Source organism: Cupressus sempervirens, chromosome 1 (genome assembly GCF_028749045.1).
Source record: "Cupressus sempervirens isolate cs-2001-9-10 chromosome 1, ASM2874904v1, whole genome shotgun sequence".
Lineage (NCBI taxonomy): Eukaryota > Viridiplantae > Streptophyta > Pinopsida > Cupressales > Cupressaceae > Cupressus > Cupressus sempervirens.
The window spans coordinates 715,549,847-715,568,015 of NC_143118.1; the positions used below are offsets into that span (position 1 = coordinate 715,549,847).

An 18,169-nucleotide genomic window follows, 5' to 3' on the forward strand; every position below is an offset into this window, starting at 1 on the left:
TTTTAAAAATATTTTTTCTAATGTTTTTCTAAATTTATTTTCAAAATATTTGAAAACTATAAATTTTCTAATATTTTTCTAATATTTTTTTTAATTTGTTTTCTAAAATTTATATTATTATAAATTTTCTAACATTTTTCTTTTTTTTTTCTAAATTTCTTTTTAAAAATTTATATTAAATTATAAATTTTCTAATGTTTTTGTAATGTTTTTTCTAAGTTTATTTTCTAAATTTTATATTAAATTCTAAATTTTCTAATTTTTTTGCTATTTTTAAAAAAAAATTGTTTTCTAAATTTTGTATTAAATTATAAATTTTCTAATATTTTTTCTAATTTTTTTAAAATTTATTTTTCAATAATTTTAAAAATTTGTATATTAAATTTTAAATTTTTAACTATTTGTTTTCTAAATTTTCAATTTTCAATTTTTTTAAAATATTTTAAATTTTTTTTCTAATTTTTAACTATTTGTTTTCTAAATTTTATATTAAATTATAAATTTTCTAATGTTTTTGTAATATTTTTTGATAAATTTTTTGTAAATTTTATATTAAATTATAAATTCTCTAATGTTTTCATAATTTAAAAAAAAAAAAAATTTCTAATGTTTTTCCTAAATTTTATATTACATATTTTTTACTATTTTTTCTAATGTTTTCTAATGTTTTCTAATGTTTTTCCTAAATTTTATATTACATATTTTTTACTATTTTTTCTAATGTTTCCTAATGTTTTCTACATAATATTTTTCTGTTTTCTAAATTTATATAAATAAACAATAAAAATATTAAATTAACATTTAGATATGTTTTATAAACTATTAAAAACGTAAATAACATTTAAATATATTTTCAAAACTATTAAAAACTATATAACATTCAAATATGTTTTAAAAACACAAAAAGAATGCATTGAAAACATTAAAATCTATTTTGATAATATAAAAAAAATACTTAAAAAATGTTGAAAACATTAAATTAATATTATTTTGACATACCTGATAATGAAAATGAGAATGAAAATGAGAAGATGATGTCGACGGAAGTTGCTCAAGTCACACGTTCGCCCAAACGCTCAATGAACAGTGCTCGCCGTAAAAATGAATTTGGAAAAGTGAAGAAGACATTTTAAGCCGTCAAAAATTTTGTCAATATAGGTTCGCGCAAACATGTGCTGCGTACTTGTTCGCACGAACATGACACGATATGTTCGCGCGAACACTCTACGAAAACATGCTCGCGCGAACATGTCTAGGGTGTTTGTGCGAACGTACGAGAAATGGAGATGCAAAAATTTGTCATTTTTTTGAAGTTTCTTCCTCCCACAAAAGTGGTACCTAGTATTGTGGCTTCACCCAAATGATATATAATTTTCAAAGAAAATGAATACAAATTGTGAACTGTCCCCATATCAGTTCTTTCTGAATCTTGTCTCCTTCTAATTACTTGGTTATCTTGATATTGTATAAGTAAAGGCTTGTGCAATTAAATGCAATCTAGTTAGGTTGTATATCTGTTTATCACTATTGTTAATTCAATGGATTAAATAAAAGCTTTGATGAATGTGATAAGGTTTCTTTAGTAATGGAAAGGGTTTTGAATGATAAATTCTGATAAGAATTGCTGATAGAATTTGTTGTAAGGCAACAAGTTAGATCTAAGAGTTTGCTACACACTCTGAACCCTAATGGATTAGGCACTGATCAAATTGATTCAGCTGAAGGAGAAGTATGTCACAAATGGTTGTTAAAAATGCATAATTAAATCAATTTTACTTTTGTTTCCTGTAGATCTTCAAAGTTGGCTAGTACTTCTCTGCATGGAATGTTTTAGCTTCAGTTAGCCACTATTTTTAAGAACATCTACAGATCTATAGAAGAAATTTTGGCCATATCTATTATATGGGATGTGTTTATCAAGTTATTAAGAATTACATATGTGTTTGAGGATTTTGAGATGAGAATCAGAATGAAACTAAAAATAATCCTCATAGAGTTTTCTCAGTCTTGAATCATCCCTGGGTATACCCACCCTGGTTTTGCAGAGCTAAAAGAGTATAAAACCACTGGTTTTATTGAATTTGGGTCCAAATGCTTTACGCATGAAATTGTTAACAAGAATTGGCCGACCTTTAGATTGTATGAGTATTATCATCTTGGTATTAAGTATTTTGTTGCTTAATAGTTTTAGTCCTTTTAAAACACCAACATTTTGCATGTTGAATCTCTTTTAGGTGGTTATCATCTAAAGAAATTGATAAAGAAGATATAAAATATTGGAAGAGGAAAATTTGACAGCTTATGTGTAAAATGCAAAAGTGTTTACGTCCAACATTTTTCAATGCTCAAGAACACTACCTCATACATCAAGTTGAGGAGATTCAATTGTGTGGACCTATACAAGCTAGATCAATGTGGATGGTTGAGAGGCACTTGAAATTTATGAAGGGCTTGGTTTGACAAAGAGCACGTCTTGAGGGTTCTATGATAGAGGGATATATGATATACTAGACCATGGTGTATATTAGTGAATATCTTCCAAAGTTTGCAGCAGGTATCCATGTAGATCACATTTGGGATCCCAACTTTAATGACAAACTCAAAGGGGAGTACCTGACAGGGAAAGGTAGATTAAGGAGGGTGAGGGGTAATTATAAGTTTTTTTTTTGTAATTTAACAATTCTTATCCATCATCAATATATATATATATATATATATATATATATATATATATATATATATATAAAGTTGTTTCTAACTGGTGTAATTGTCTTCTTTATAGTTGGCCATGAGTGGGATGCACTAGACTTGTATATTGCAAACAATCTTGATTGGATGAAAATGTGGATTGAACAGTCTCAAGGAAATGGTTGCTCATTAACATGGGATGGTGTTGCATCATTGGTTAAAGAAGCTCATTGTAATGGAGATCCCAATGTTACACCAATGGTACTTGATCTAATATATGGCTTAAGAGATACAAAAGTATGCATAAGATTACTAATCATGAGACATAAGTTTAATATCAACTCACAGATTAATGAGAAGATTCTTGACATGTTTGAATAATTGTAGGTCAAACAGCACAAAGCTATGTACTACCATGGCTATAAATTTTGCACAAAAAAATTAGATGAAACAAAGAAAATGTGTGATTTTGGGATAAGTGCTATCTTCACGGTCACCAATATTTTATCTAGAATTGACATACATCCTCAACAATCTGAAAATCGATACTATGGCATTTTGGATGATATACTTTAGTGTGACTTTAATTCATTCAAAACAATTCTATTTTTCATCAAATGGGTTAAGTTACGACTGAATCAAAATGATCTCGATAAGATTGTTATTGAACACGATAGTGGATTTACTATGATTAATACAAGGTCATTTGAGCCAGTTGGAGATGAGCCCTATGTTCTTCCAAGTCAATGTGAGGAAATGTTTTACTTTGGTGTTCCAGACAAACTAGGTTGGTCATTTGTTGTTAAGAGGAAGGCTAGTAAAGTATAATGTGATCGAAGAAGAAGATATTGAAGAAGCACAAGAGGAAGTAAATGATTATCAGGAATGACAGTTACCCAATGATGAAGAAGAAGAAGATGGTTATGATTTTGGTCATGCTAATAATAATGGTGATAATGATGATGATGCTAATGATGATCATGATCATGGTGATGAAGATGGTGATGATCATGGCGATGATGGTCATGATGATGGTATTGATCAAGAGGATGATGACGGTGATGAAGACGGTGGTGGTGATGACGACGATCAAAGTGACAGGTACAATGATGGTGATGATGATGATGACATGGATGAAGATCATGATGATCAATGAAATCTTCAAGTATGATCAATGTCAACTATGATGGGGTCTTGTATGACCAAATATCTCTTTCCAAACCATATGTGCACATATAAACATTAAGTAGAACATGTCAAATATTTTTTTAGATATAAACATTAGTTATGCTAAATTTTTAAATTAAGATAAATGATTTACTTATGAAATCTACTTTATTATTAATATTTTTTTTGGTAAGTCTATTACTTTAATTTTGCTGCTAATTTCTAAGACTTACTAATTTTTTTCATAGGGCGATATGGATGCACCATCTTAGACACCTTCAGTAGAGGTAAACATTAATTATTTTAAATTTTAATGTTAATATAGAAACACATGTCCTATTATTATGTTCTTTTATTTATGGCTTTGGAGTTATTTTGATGAAAGTATATGAATATTTGATGTCTCAAATGATAGGAAAAAGCTACAATGATCACTGATCAAATGCAATCTAAAATATGAGCATCATATCTACATGACATTGGCCTTAGCATTGGCCCTGTATTCATCACCCAACAAATTACACAAAGATAAACTGATGAATTTGTTCAAATTATCATCAAGGATGACAGAAGTGAGGAGAAAGAGGCACTGAGAATAGAATTGGACCGTAGAATCCAATCTTTTAAAGTAAGCAGTAATTTGACTAAAACAGTAATAGAATTTCAATAGATATTAATATTTTATAGTGTATTATGGATCATGATCTCTAATTTTATCTGTTCTTGTATAGACATATGTGCCAGTTACGACATCACATGCTGAACATGGTCAGGGTTGTTTCACAATACCTTCATGTAAGTAACACTTTATTTGTTTTGATCAACATTCTAACACTTACCTCCTCTCTTTTTTGACGTTTCTCACTAGTATCCCATTTGATCTTTATCCATTGCAAATGTCTTTGCTAACAATATTCTATTCTTTAGCTCATGATGAAGTGCAGACTCCTCCTTCAGTTGGCTATCCACTATTGTTTGCTACATTATCGACAACAAGGATCATGCAAACATCATCGTCTATACCCAGTAGAACTGGTAAAACCTTGTTTTGCTATATTTTGTAATGTCTTTCTACAAGTTTATGAACAACGAAGTAGCATATTAGTGCTTAAATGATGTCTACAAAAGCTTGCATACACACAAACACATGCATACACACACCATGCATACATAAATACATACATACATACATACATACATACATACATATATACATATACATACATACATATATATATATATATACATATATATATATACATATATATATATACACATACACACACACACACATATATATATGTATGTATGTATATATGTATGTATGTATGTATGTATGTATGTATGTATGTATGTATGCATATATATATATATATATATGCATATATAGCCACACGTAGAGAGACATGGACATAGGCAAGGAGGTAGACCAACAGAGAGAAGTACTAAATTTTTTATTTAATTATTATGATGTTTCAGTTGATAGAGCAATAGAGAGCAGTACTACTAAAGCTGATCCATTTCCTGTAGCAGTTCATGTGATTAGTACTAGTTTGTATGAGGGAACATTGTTGCTGAATAAGAAAACTCTGTTTCCATTAAGAGAACAAAAGCTTCTAGCTGCTTTAAAATTGATATTATTTAAAGTGTAAATTTAGTTTACTTTTACATTACTCATTTTGGACTGATAAATCCTTTATGTTTTTGTAGGTAATAATGCTTTCTTTGAACATCTTTTTCATATGATATTGAGACTATTTGGACCCACCATACGTAAAAGGTACATAGTTTCGTATCATTGCTACATAATTTTTTTTTCTTCTATTTATTGTAATATATTAAATTTATTGATATAACAATCTATTTCTTTTTAAAAAGGTGGAATTTACAAGCTGTGGAATTAAAAAATCAGCTGATTGCATTCATTGAGGTAATATTTGGGAAAAACATTTTTGACACTGGTCTACTTCTAAAAAGAGCAGAAAAGCATATAAAGACTGTGAGGGATCAATATAGAAGGGGTCTTAAGGATAACCCAAAGTATGACCATCCTCCTATGATTCCACCAATGGAGTGGAATGAAATAATAGAAGATGCAAAGGAGAAAAGGCTATGTGAAGATAGAGATAATGAAGTAGCACAGGGCAAAAAGAGGTATGTCATTATAGTATTAAGTACATTGTAATCATGAACTAATTATTGATATTTGTAAATATATAATGTAAGATGTTTGAAATTGTTCATAGATTGTAGGACACATCCGTGGTTACAAAAGTGAGAATAGAAAAGGTTGGCCAAAACAAACTTGGCTCTGGTGGCTATATGAATCTATAGTCTCGACTTGTAAGTAAAGCAATGAATTTTGTTTTTTTTTAATATAATTTTGCAAAAAGTTTTGTTTAATGAAACCATACATGGAAAATTGACATTATCAAGCAAAAAACATAGGGCACAAATTTCAATGTGGAGGTCACAGATGAAGATAGAAAAATTTCCTTGAAGGAAGGCTATAAAGTTGTGGTTGCACACCTACATGAAGAATTTGTAAGCCTTGCCCAAGAATCCAATGCACCGAATGATATCTCATAGGTAAATTAGTTAGATGAAAAGTAAATGAAATTAAATAGTTGAGAAGATTCTTTTTTGGTATTTGTTTTAAACGTAAATTGACTACATAACAATGTGCATAACATTTTACTATAGCCTTCATATCCTACCACAGAACCTGCTCCTGATGAAGGCTATGATGTGCATTATAGTGGTGGAGGTATTAATTTTCTATTGGAAATTAATTATGCAATTATGAATACAATTTAACATCTTTAATTGGAATTTGACATGTATCCTTTTTTTGAATATTTCAAAGCATGTTGAACATCATGTTGAAGGAGTGGACCATGTTCCAAGTGTTCAACATGTTGACATGGTGGCAGATCAAAATGTTAATGTACATGATGTGGCATTGTTAGGTAAGAAAAATGCATTTTATGTTTTACTCGTACTTAATTAAAAACTTTTAATAGTTAGAAAAAGAAAAAGAGTATGCCAATTTATCGCATTCACTTGTTCTCGCAACAGAGCCCCCTTTAGTGCAGCGACCTCCTACTCCTCCAAAGAAAAGGAGCCATCATAATTTGACATTACACGTGCCAGAAGAGGAGGAGAATGAAGAAAACATAGATGCTCCTATGAGTGCTTTTCTTAAGAGAGCTCAAAAAAACAAAAAAAAGAAATGATGTTTTCAAAATCTTCTTTGATAAACCTTGTTGGATAATGAAAGAACTTTGTTTTAAGTAATTATGTATGAATGATGGATATTAATACAGATTTTTGTTTTATGTTAATAAATATTTTTATATGTTAATGAAGTTTTTATTAGTATTGTGTCTTAATGAATTTTATATCATATTAATGAATCTTATGTGATTGTATTGATTGAATGTTATAGTTCATAAATGGATGAATGAAGTATGTAATTAGATGATAATGGGTACTTTAGATTGATGTTAGGGGGAGGGGGGTGAGGCAAAATGAGCTTCCACCTTCATGTGGTTGGCCTTGTTAAGTAGAGAATATTATAGTATTCTTGAAACTGAGTGAAGCTCAAATTTCTTAAGTCTTCAAACACACATCCCAATTCTCTTTAACGATATTGAAGTTTTTTTGCTTGTAATAGTCTCATTGAAATCATCTTTTGGTTCCTTGAACATATAGTTCTTGCTTAGTTTAAATCCCAATTATTAGATATTTGTCCACATTGGAGTTAGTTTGACATAGAAACCTACATATTTTATTATATATATTTAGTCAGTTGAAAGCAATGTAGAAAGCATTCACATAGTTGATGTCTAACAAAAGAAGACAAGATGCATATACTATTTAGCATGGAAATCCTTGTAGGTGAATTGTGTGTGTATGTACACACACACACAAACACACACACACACACACACACACACACACACACACACACACACACACACACACACACACACACACACACACACACACACACATGTATGTATGTATATAACTTCAAACAAATTTGTAGGCTCAATTAGCAAGAGACACCAACCTCTAATCCTGCAATGCAGAAGGAACCAACCTTTGAAATGCAAAGTGTTTATAATGTAGTTAGATTTGCCTTAGATCTCCTTCAAGGTCTTCAACAAATCTGCCTTGTACTTATGAATAATCCACTAAGATTTGAAATAGTGTTTTTCAATAAATGCTATAAACTTGGAATATACCTTCATTAAATTTTTTCCTTAGATCTACTCATCATATTCAAAATAAGCCTTCACATGTCTGTTCACTTAGGTCTGATTCATGTCTTCCACAAATTTGGCTTATAATTATGCTCTTGAATCTCTTAAAATCTTCTTTTTATTCAAATAATATTTAATGAATTGATTGGTATAAATTTCCTCATACTTGAATCCAAATACCATTATCAAACATAACACAGACATAAAATCATTTTGGTGATTCACTTGTTACACAAGTTAGTCTTATCTTTTTGGTTTTCAAAAGTCATGCAGTTATGCATCTTTGGGATATCCACAAGCTATTAGAGATTTTTAGATGGTTCATGTCCTTATTTTTTTTGTGTTGTTTGTAGGGTTTTTGCCATGAAGTCTAAGGACAAACATGTTGGATGCTTCTGATAGACATGTCCACCTATAAGAAAAGTATCAAATATAGAAAAAATGCAAAATAAAAAGAAATGTTCATGACTACCACTACACATATCTCAACCCTTAATACCCATATGCTTGCATGGATTGGCTAACATTCCTAGTCTTATAAGTCCTTGTTAAATGAAAAGGGAATATTCCATCTTGATATGTCAATATCTTGACTTGGACGTACCCATTTTTAAAAATAAAATGGATCAATGATGAAAAATAATTGCTCAAAAGGAATTGATGAATTGTGGTTAATAATATCTTATTTGCAAGTTCTTTCAGTGTGACTAGTTTCATTGAGGAGCACTTGATTAGTTTTCTTTTACATCTAGACCTTTCTCATCCAACCAAACTTTTTATTTATTGTCCATTTATCATGTTGCAGTTCCCATTCATCCTATTTCCACTTAGCTTGTTTTTTATCCTGTTCACATACACAATTTGCTGAAGTGCAAAATGTGGAAAACTGGTCTTAACACAGCTTGCAGGGAATGCGTATAGCAGATTTGCATGATATAGGCAAAATGGATTTGTTGAAAGGGCATTCCACAAATTTCAAGAAAATTTAATCTGCATGCAAAGCAATTTGATTTCTTTCATGACAACATTTATGGATTTTTGAGTTTGGTGCAGAGATCAAGCTCATTCAAACCCACCAAAGTATTGGAAACTGTGATTCTATGATCTATCTCTATCATAGAGGAAGCTCAAAACCTTCTTTGTTTGGCAAGAATTTATATTTGTGCATAGATATGATAATGGAAGTGGGGATAATATCTTTTATATGTTTAGAACTCTATCTCAAAAGCTCCAAAATTATATGGGCTTTGTTTAATCGTCTGATAATTTAGAGATATAAATGCCTCTTTTTCTGTTTTTAAGTCCAATCCCTCTTAATATAGTCTTTATTGTTAATCCCTCTCTATAAAATGTATGTTAAACCCTCATAGGTAGCTTCAGGACCTCCTTATTACTATCTTTAAAAATTGTTATTATGTGTAGGACATAATTTATGGAAAACATGGAATTAGTGCACAATTATGTATTTTATTAAATTCTCTTTTCGCAAACAACATCCAAATTTAAAAGTAATTAAATAGTTATGGTCCATATAAATTTTGATACAAGAGATAATATTGATATGTGGAAACTCAAAAATGAAGTGGATTTAGTAGGTTTGTGCTTTTTGGAAAAACACATACAACAATCCAGTAGCTCTCTTTGCACTATCCTATTTGCCCTTATGGGTCTGTCAAAAGTACAATAAAAAAACAATAGTAGCTTTGGCTGAAACTATAGATTATTAAATTTCATACAATTAAAGAGAAACCTTTTTGAGGGATAACGTATACAGATTGAAAATCTTGAGATTTTATGGCACGAAAGGCAAGATTGGTGTTATATGGTGAAGTATTATAGGCATTATTACATCATCAAATGGCAAAATGTGTAGAAACACATGGTGATATTCATGAAATATTATCTTTGTTCATAGTCTTCTTACAATGTTATGTTCATTGGCAGTAGGTAAGAATATATCACACACAAATAGTTATTAGTTAAGAAGAGGAGTTGTTTTATCTGAAGCCTTTGAAGTTAACATCACCATTCTCAAGAGCAACACCAGATCTTGGGTATGTTCTCTTATTATTTCTCTATAAACATTTTTTTATTAGGGAAGCACTAGTTTTCGTCTCTTTTTCTTTCTCATTATGCATGATAATGAATTTGTTACCTTTGTGAGCTTCTTGAAGACCTCTTGGGAAATGTCACTCCCATGAGAATTTTCACTTTGTAATCGTATTAGTTATGGGAGTTTTTGGTTGAGAGTAAACTCCTAACAAACCTCCTACATTAACTATAAAGGCCAAAGCATCCCCTTAACCATGTCAATTCAATTAGTAAGAGGCCAATCCAAAATGGTTTCGATTTTTTTATTGATCCACCTAAAAACTTTGAGCACTAATAACAAGGCACAAGTAGAGAAAATTTATAACCCCAACCTAGCACTAGCCCACTTCTTTAAAAATATCCTATTGCTCTACTATTCCAAGATCTATATTTAAATGCTTTAGATGGTATTGCTATGTTATGTGTAAATCAATATATCATCAAAAAAAAAAATCTTACTTTATTATTGATTGACAATGGGTACATGGCAAGAAAGTTGTTAGAGCATTTATCGACCATAGGCCATGACTAAAACTCATAGTACCCAAAACAAAATCTGAATATTTTCTTGTGCACATCCTCATTGCACACATGAATTTAATGATATCCTAACTTGAGATCAATCTTTAAAAAATAGATTGCTCCATGCAACTCATTGATAAGCCATTCATCATGAGAGATAGATACATATTCTTGATGGTAGACAAATACCTATTCTTGATGATTTTCCCACTCAAGGTTCTGTGGTCTATGCACATCTCACATACCATCTTTTCTCTTTAGAAGCACCACATATGATTCAAAAGAGCTAGAACTTGGCCTAATGTGATCCATCTCCAACAATTTCTTTGTAATGTTTTCTTTTTCTTCTCTATACATCTGTGGATGGTAGAAAAGGATGTTCATGAGAAGCTTATAAACTATTTCCAACTCTATAATGCATTAAAATACCGTATCCAATAGTAATCCTAGAGACAATTTACTAAATAGCACATTATGACTATCCAATATTATATGAATGTTATTATGAAAAATGAAGCTTACCCAATAGGTATTCCTTTTACTAGAGAGTAGTTGGTTACCTATGCAATTTTTCCCTTTTGGAGAGTCCTCTCCATCCCCTAGGAGTGACCACTCATACCTACAGTTATAAAAAAAAAAGTTAATGATAAATTGTTTGAACCCTATGAGGTACAATAATATCCTCATCATCCTGAATTTCTATTGATGATTGTGGAATCCTATAAAGAGCAAAATGATGAAAAGATGATGACAATATATACTATATGCATTTGCAATATCAAACATTACTTCTCATATGTTAGAAATAATGAAATGCAGATTGCTATTGTTGAAGTACCAAAAACATATGTGGGTGCTATTGTGGAGCTCCTAGGAAAATGTCGTGGGTAGATGCTTGATGTCCAAGCCACAAAGTATGTCCTTTATCACACTTTGTTATCTTGAGTATATACAATTTTTTGTAAATATTCTACATATAAACAACATGAAGTAGATATTTATAATTAGCTAACTCTAGGTTGTCTTTAGCCCATCATTTTTTTGTACTATTTTATGTTGATTTTCCTATAGTGATATTTCTACTTATCTATTTTTATTTTGAGATGCCATAGGATGTATAAGACCTTTGATTTCACTTTGATTTTCCTTTTACAAGCTTACTATCATTTTGTGTTCGACAACTTGTTGTCTCCATTTTGACTGTGCACTAAATTATGCTTTTGAACACAAGTTTTTGTCAGCTCTTACAATCCTTCAAGATATTGCTTGTGCCCCGTTAGGTGTTTGAATAAAGTCCTTTTCTGAGAACAAGATGTAATAGCCACAAATTGATACCTTGATTCATAGAAACCTGGTAGACACTAGCTAAGTGTCTGTCAAAAGAATAAAATAGGTTAAAATATGGGGTTTGCAACCTTGGAGCCTGTGAGAAAGGATGACTCTAATTTAAAGAGAAATTGGTAACTCTCTTGCATACATGGGGAATGCATATTTTCCTCAACCAGTATGAGCATTCTACCATGTAAATTAGAAAATGATTAATAAATTATTTTCATTAATATCAGTATCTTGTATCCTTCTAAGATTTTCTCTCACAGCAACATGTTTTGGTGTTTGCCATGGAAATGGTCATAATAATACTTATTTGGATAGTTTCTCATCAACCATCTTGCATACTATCAGTAGTTTTATATAAGTAACAAGACAAAAAATGTTGAATCTCACTCCAGACTAGTAATTATAATAATAATATCAGAAACAAGCACAAAAAACTATAAGGTCAAAGTTAGAAATTGGAATTAATTTTATTTGGTCCTATAGTTTCTCACACATTGATGAAGACACTCTTTACATCCATTTGACAGACTTTCCAAGGAAAACTAAGATGCCACAACCAAAACTAAATGGATGGTGCTCATCTTTGTTGTAGGAGAAAAGGTATCCTCATCCTTGAGATCTCCATCTCATCAAGAACTTTCGCTATTATCTCATCATCTAGCACCACCTTATCAATGTATAAAACAATGCATGTCATGACCTTCTCATCGACCTTAAATGGAGTACATAAGTAAAACTTTGGGTTTGACCTCTAAGCTAATGCATATATTGGTTAGAGGAGTTTGTGTCTAGCTTGTTCAATGATGTACCAAATGATCTATCCAGCAAAATTAAAGCAACCATAGATGTGGAAGAAATCCTGGAAGGCAACCAAACCAAGATTTTAGCCAATATCTTCAAAATAGGTTTCTTTAATGTATAAGGCACCAAAAGTTGGTACATAGGCATCTACTATGCTGATTCCCTAAGGAGGTAGTTGCTTGGATAGTTAATGTGGAACACCCATTGAGTTTTGTAAAATAGAAGGGTTGTCTCATATGACCCATTTGACAGGACCTTGGGAATCTCCATGGTTGAACTAACCTAGAATCTGGGTGTGTAGGCTAACATAACATTAATATAGTTTTTAATGCTTCTCACTAGCAATAAAGAATGTTTTATTAGCCCATTATTTAGCTGGTTCACCTTTATTACTTCAAAGTTTCAAATAATCTAATCCAATGTTTATAACAGTAGAGTTTTGTTTATTAGAATATGATACATTTTCTATTTTGGTATGTCCAAGTTACATACTCCATATTCTTAATATATGGTATGTCCAAGTTACATACTCCATATTCTTAATATATGGTTCAATTTCTTTTTGTACTATTCTAGTTTTAATTTCTTTAAAAAAATTTAAATGACTATTGTTTGGAATTATCAAGTATAGATTAACCCAGACTCTGCCAAAGGCCATAAAGCATGAGGAATGGCAAGAGCAATGCTTGGTAACTGGGAAGAAGCTGCCAAGGATCTGCATCTAGCATCAAGTCTTGATTGTGTTGAGGAAATTACAATTGTTTTAAACAAGGTAACAAGGCATTTGAAATTGTTTTAGTTAAGGTAATTAACAATTTATATGCGTAGTAACAAACATTTAGGGATGGTGGATGATAATCATTTGATATGTACACATAGGTTGAACCAAATGCACATAAAATTGAAGAGCATCATAGGAAATATGAGTGACTATGCAAGGAAAGGGATGATAGAAAGAAAGAACATGATAGGCAACATCGCCGAGCTGAAGCTCGGGTAATATAAAGTCTGCACTATTATCCTTTTTTGTAACTTTTATAATGTATATAGATAATAGTTTCCCTAATTCATTTTAAAGCTACCTATGAACAAGCCAAGAAACAAGAACAATCTTCAACAGGTAGGAAATAATGGCCCTAATTCATTTTCACTTCTATTCTCATTATGATAGTAATTGTATCATAGCTAAGCTAGCTTATTTTAGGTCCACAATTTGACAAATAAGAGAATTGGTAGGTCAAATAAATTTTTTTAAAAAATCTTTAAGTTTAATCTAGCAAAGTTTCAAAATACAAACATTTTATTGATCAGTATTACACACTATATTGTGTAGAAACTAATCAACTTTCCAATGGGTATATTACTATTTTTTGTTAGTGAACTGGTAAATGTTTCGCTAATTATTGGTTCTTGTCAAACAGTGTGGCCAATTTGTGGGTTGGCTTGTGGTTGTATGAGTGTGCCTCTTTTATAAGTACACGTATTGCTATTCTCTTTAGAACAAATCAATATTTGCAAAATAGTGTGTTATTTTCTTTCTTTTAGTAACATGTCTCTATTGATAGTCCTTCATGGATGGAAGACATTGAATTCATATGTCATACTCTGATAGATAGTTTGGGATAGCTGAGCTTATCGTGTATGCATTAATCTCTATGCATATGTGAATATTTATTAATGCAAACCATACACAGAGTGTCTTTTCAGGCTGTCTTTGTGTGCAACTATGCAACTTTACACATCTGGAATTCATGACATGAGTGACAATTTTCATCCATATAATGCCATTTTAAAATTTAGGACTTTGTCTTGTTATGTGTTGTGATATATAATTAATATTTGTCAAAATTGTAGGAAGAAGCTTGCACAAAGACTTTTGTTTAATAAAAGTGCAAATGATGATCATGAAAGAAGCATATTGACAAAGCTGAAGCAACACTGTGGTGGTCAGTTTACTTCTAAAATGGAGGGAATGGTATGTTGCATCATACATAAATAAAAAAATCACTTTGATTCTTATCAATGAAGTTGATCTAATTGTAAATTGTGTAAAAATCTGTGTGCTTGTATGTAGGTCACAGATTTAACATTAGAAAAGGAGAACCAAGCGCATTTTGACAATTATTTTAATGAAAATTCTCAAGCACATCCTGGCATAGACTTGATTGTGATAGTTTTGACAACTGGGTTTTGGTCGAGTTACAAATCATTTGATCTTAACCTGCCTGCCGAAATGGTATGCCCATTTTGTAAATAGTATACCTTTTACATTTGCCAATTTTTGAAGTATTTTACCATTTTGACCTTTGCTACTTAATGTAGGTAAGATGCGTAGAGGTGTTCAAGTAGTTCTGTCAGAAAAAGACAAAGCATAGAAAGCTTACATGGATATAATCTTTGGGTACTTGTAATATTAATGGCAAGTTTTACCCTAAGCCTATGGAACTTGTTGTTACTACTTACCAGGTAATTGCCTTTTTGGTTTATTACTGGCTAATAGTTAGATTCCTCGATTCATATTAAATGGCATTATAGTTCATTTTCTACTGATCATTATTGGGAATTTCTTCTTCCAGTTTCTGGTTAAGAATTAGTTGGGTAGGATAAGTTAAAGCAATGGTTAATGTCATTAATTGTTAATGACCATACATAGCTAATTTGATTCATTTTCTACTTATGCTATCTATTTAAAGGAAAACTAAAATTGATGTGTTATAGAAACCATAACTATGCAAAGTGAATACATCACATTTATCAGTGTCAATTTCCTTGATATAAATGGAATTCACTTCTTTTTCCTTGTGTAACTTACTCTGTGGTTATGATACACAGGCATCAACATTCTTGCTATTCAATGCATTCGAAAGGCTAAGTTACTCAGAAGTGAAGACTCAATTGAATTTGACCAATGAAGATATTGGTAGATTGCTACATTCTCTTTCATGTGTGAAACATAAAATTCTCAATAAAGAGCCAAATACAAAAACTGTGGCACAAACAGATGTCTTCAAAGTCAATTCAAAATTCACTAATAAGATGAGGAGAATCAAGGTATGAACTCTGATATAAAAAATTGTATACTATTTTGCCTATTTATTTTTAACAAAAATTAATGCATGCGGAGATCACATGGGAATTGGTTTCTACTTGATTGCAGATTCCACTCCCACCAGTGGATGAGAAAAAAATGGTGATTGAGGATGTGGATAAAGATAGATTTTATGCAATTCTAATCAATAAATTACGAGTTAACTAAAGATCAATGCTAATATGTTTTCTGATGAATCTTTTTCTAGGGTGTTGCTGCTCTAACTCCTAGATTGACTTAACTTCATTTTAAAGTACTGGCATTTACTCCTAGACCGTTTTAGCTTCATTTTAAAGTACTAGCTCTAAATTTGTATTGATTAGACATCATTTTAGAGTAGTAAAGTTGTAATATGGATAATATGGTAACAAAAGGTGATCAATGCCAATGTTAGTCACCCAGTGTTAAATAAATCAGGACATCTTAGAGGAGACTTGGAATATTGTATTGGCTATGTCATTTGTGGTTCTTCTGATAAGGTGTTAAATTGTTGATAGAAGCAACAAAAGTACTTCATCCTAGAAAAATAGGTGTTGAAGCTCTGCTTCTTGTCCTCCAAATGATCAGAGCTTTTAATATGGATAATATAGTAATCAAAGTTGATTGAATGGTATTTACCTTACATTTAAAAAATTGGCAATATTCGAATAGGAAAATCTAGAGCATCATGAAGGAGGCTTGGTCACATCCTAGATATCATTTTGAAATTTACCATACAACATTGTTTAAGAGCATCACTATGTTTTTTCATCAGTCACCCATTGTTCCTTTCTTTATTCACTCTTTATAGGAAATGAATTTGTGAATAGAGGGATTTTTTTGCTAAGTGAATACTAACAATGACGATGCTTGAACACATGACATTGTTCAAAATTTGCAAGTTTCTGGTTGGTGTATCAAGACTGAGGAAATTGTGATGAATTTGGGTTTGGAGCCTCAAGAGGAGGGCATTAATCAAGCTCCTCTCTAGCTCCATCTATAGCAGATGTGGAAACTTGACTAAGTGTCAAAAAACTCAACTTTTTAAGACCTGAAGTGATATTTTTTTTACTCGACTCTTATCGATACTCATCAAAATTCATGGGCTTGCCCTAACTATTACCTTTGAATTGAGATCAGGTTTAAAATAATTGATTTTAATTCTCAACTAAATAGATTTTAGTTGAGATCAAATTTTAACTAATTGGTCTCAACTGAATACCTAAGACTAGGGCCCTGACCTGCACAAGATTTCCATCTGATAGCCCCTGAGACTTCAAAATGTTGCCAAGCTACAACTAAAACTAATGGAGTACACACTATGAAAGCCAAAAGAGAGGGTCCTCATTTGCATTGGGATGAAGGTGTGAAAAGGTCACAATGGTAGTGAAGCAAAATTTCAATCAAAGAATAAAAAGTAAAAACTTTGTATCTACTGGATGTGTACTCAAAGACTTTTATTCTATTTAGGAATGTTGTGTCACTGTTCACCCTGTTGCAAGTAGGTGCACATGAGGATGAAATGAAAAATTCCACCCATGAAAAATGATTATGCTCATAAGGGTAGTGAGGATAGTGCCATGAAGAAACAATGGTTATGAAGGTGTGAAAAGGTCACAATGGTACTGAAGAAAAATTTCAATAAAAGAATAAAAAGTTAAAACTTAGCATTTACTGGATGTGTAATCCAAGGCTTTTATTCTATTGAGGAATGTTGTGTTACTATTCACACTGTTGGAAGTAGGTGCACATGAGGATGAAATGAAAAGTAAGTTACACCCTTGAAAAATGATTATGCTGGTAAGGACAGTGAGGACAGTGCCATGGACATTTATATGTAGCCTGAAAATGGTTTTATTGAAGGTTGGTTTTGCAAGCATTTAACTTGAGGAACACAAACAAGGTTTAGAGCTTAATGTGCTTGTTTTATTAGCTCCAATGAAAATGGTTCTAATGATATTTTTGGTATTCATGTTCCCTCTTTACGAGAATGAGCTCACTTTGATGCTTGTTTATGATAACACATTACAAATGATTAAAGGAAATGACTATGTAATGAATCAAAACATGTATAGCTAAATGATATGGAAACATATGAGTTTATTGTTTATTGTTAAGATTGAAAAGAGAGATTACAGATCTATTATCAGTCACAAATCAAATTGTAACAATTCAATCCATAGGTTTTAATGCCATATAATCAACATGTATGACATCCAGATGTTAG

The 18,169-nt window shown here is 31.1% G+C and overlaps 1 pseudogene; it reads left to right on the forward strand.

Moving 5' to 3' along the window:
• Window positions 1–1,170: 1,170 nt before the first annotated feature.
• Window positions 1,171–16,131, forward strand: LOC149579956 (cullin-1-like; annotated as a pseudogene).
• The last annotated feature ends 2,038 nt before the right edge of the window (window positions 16,132–18,169 follow it).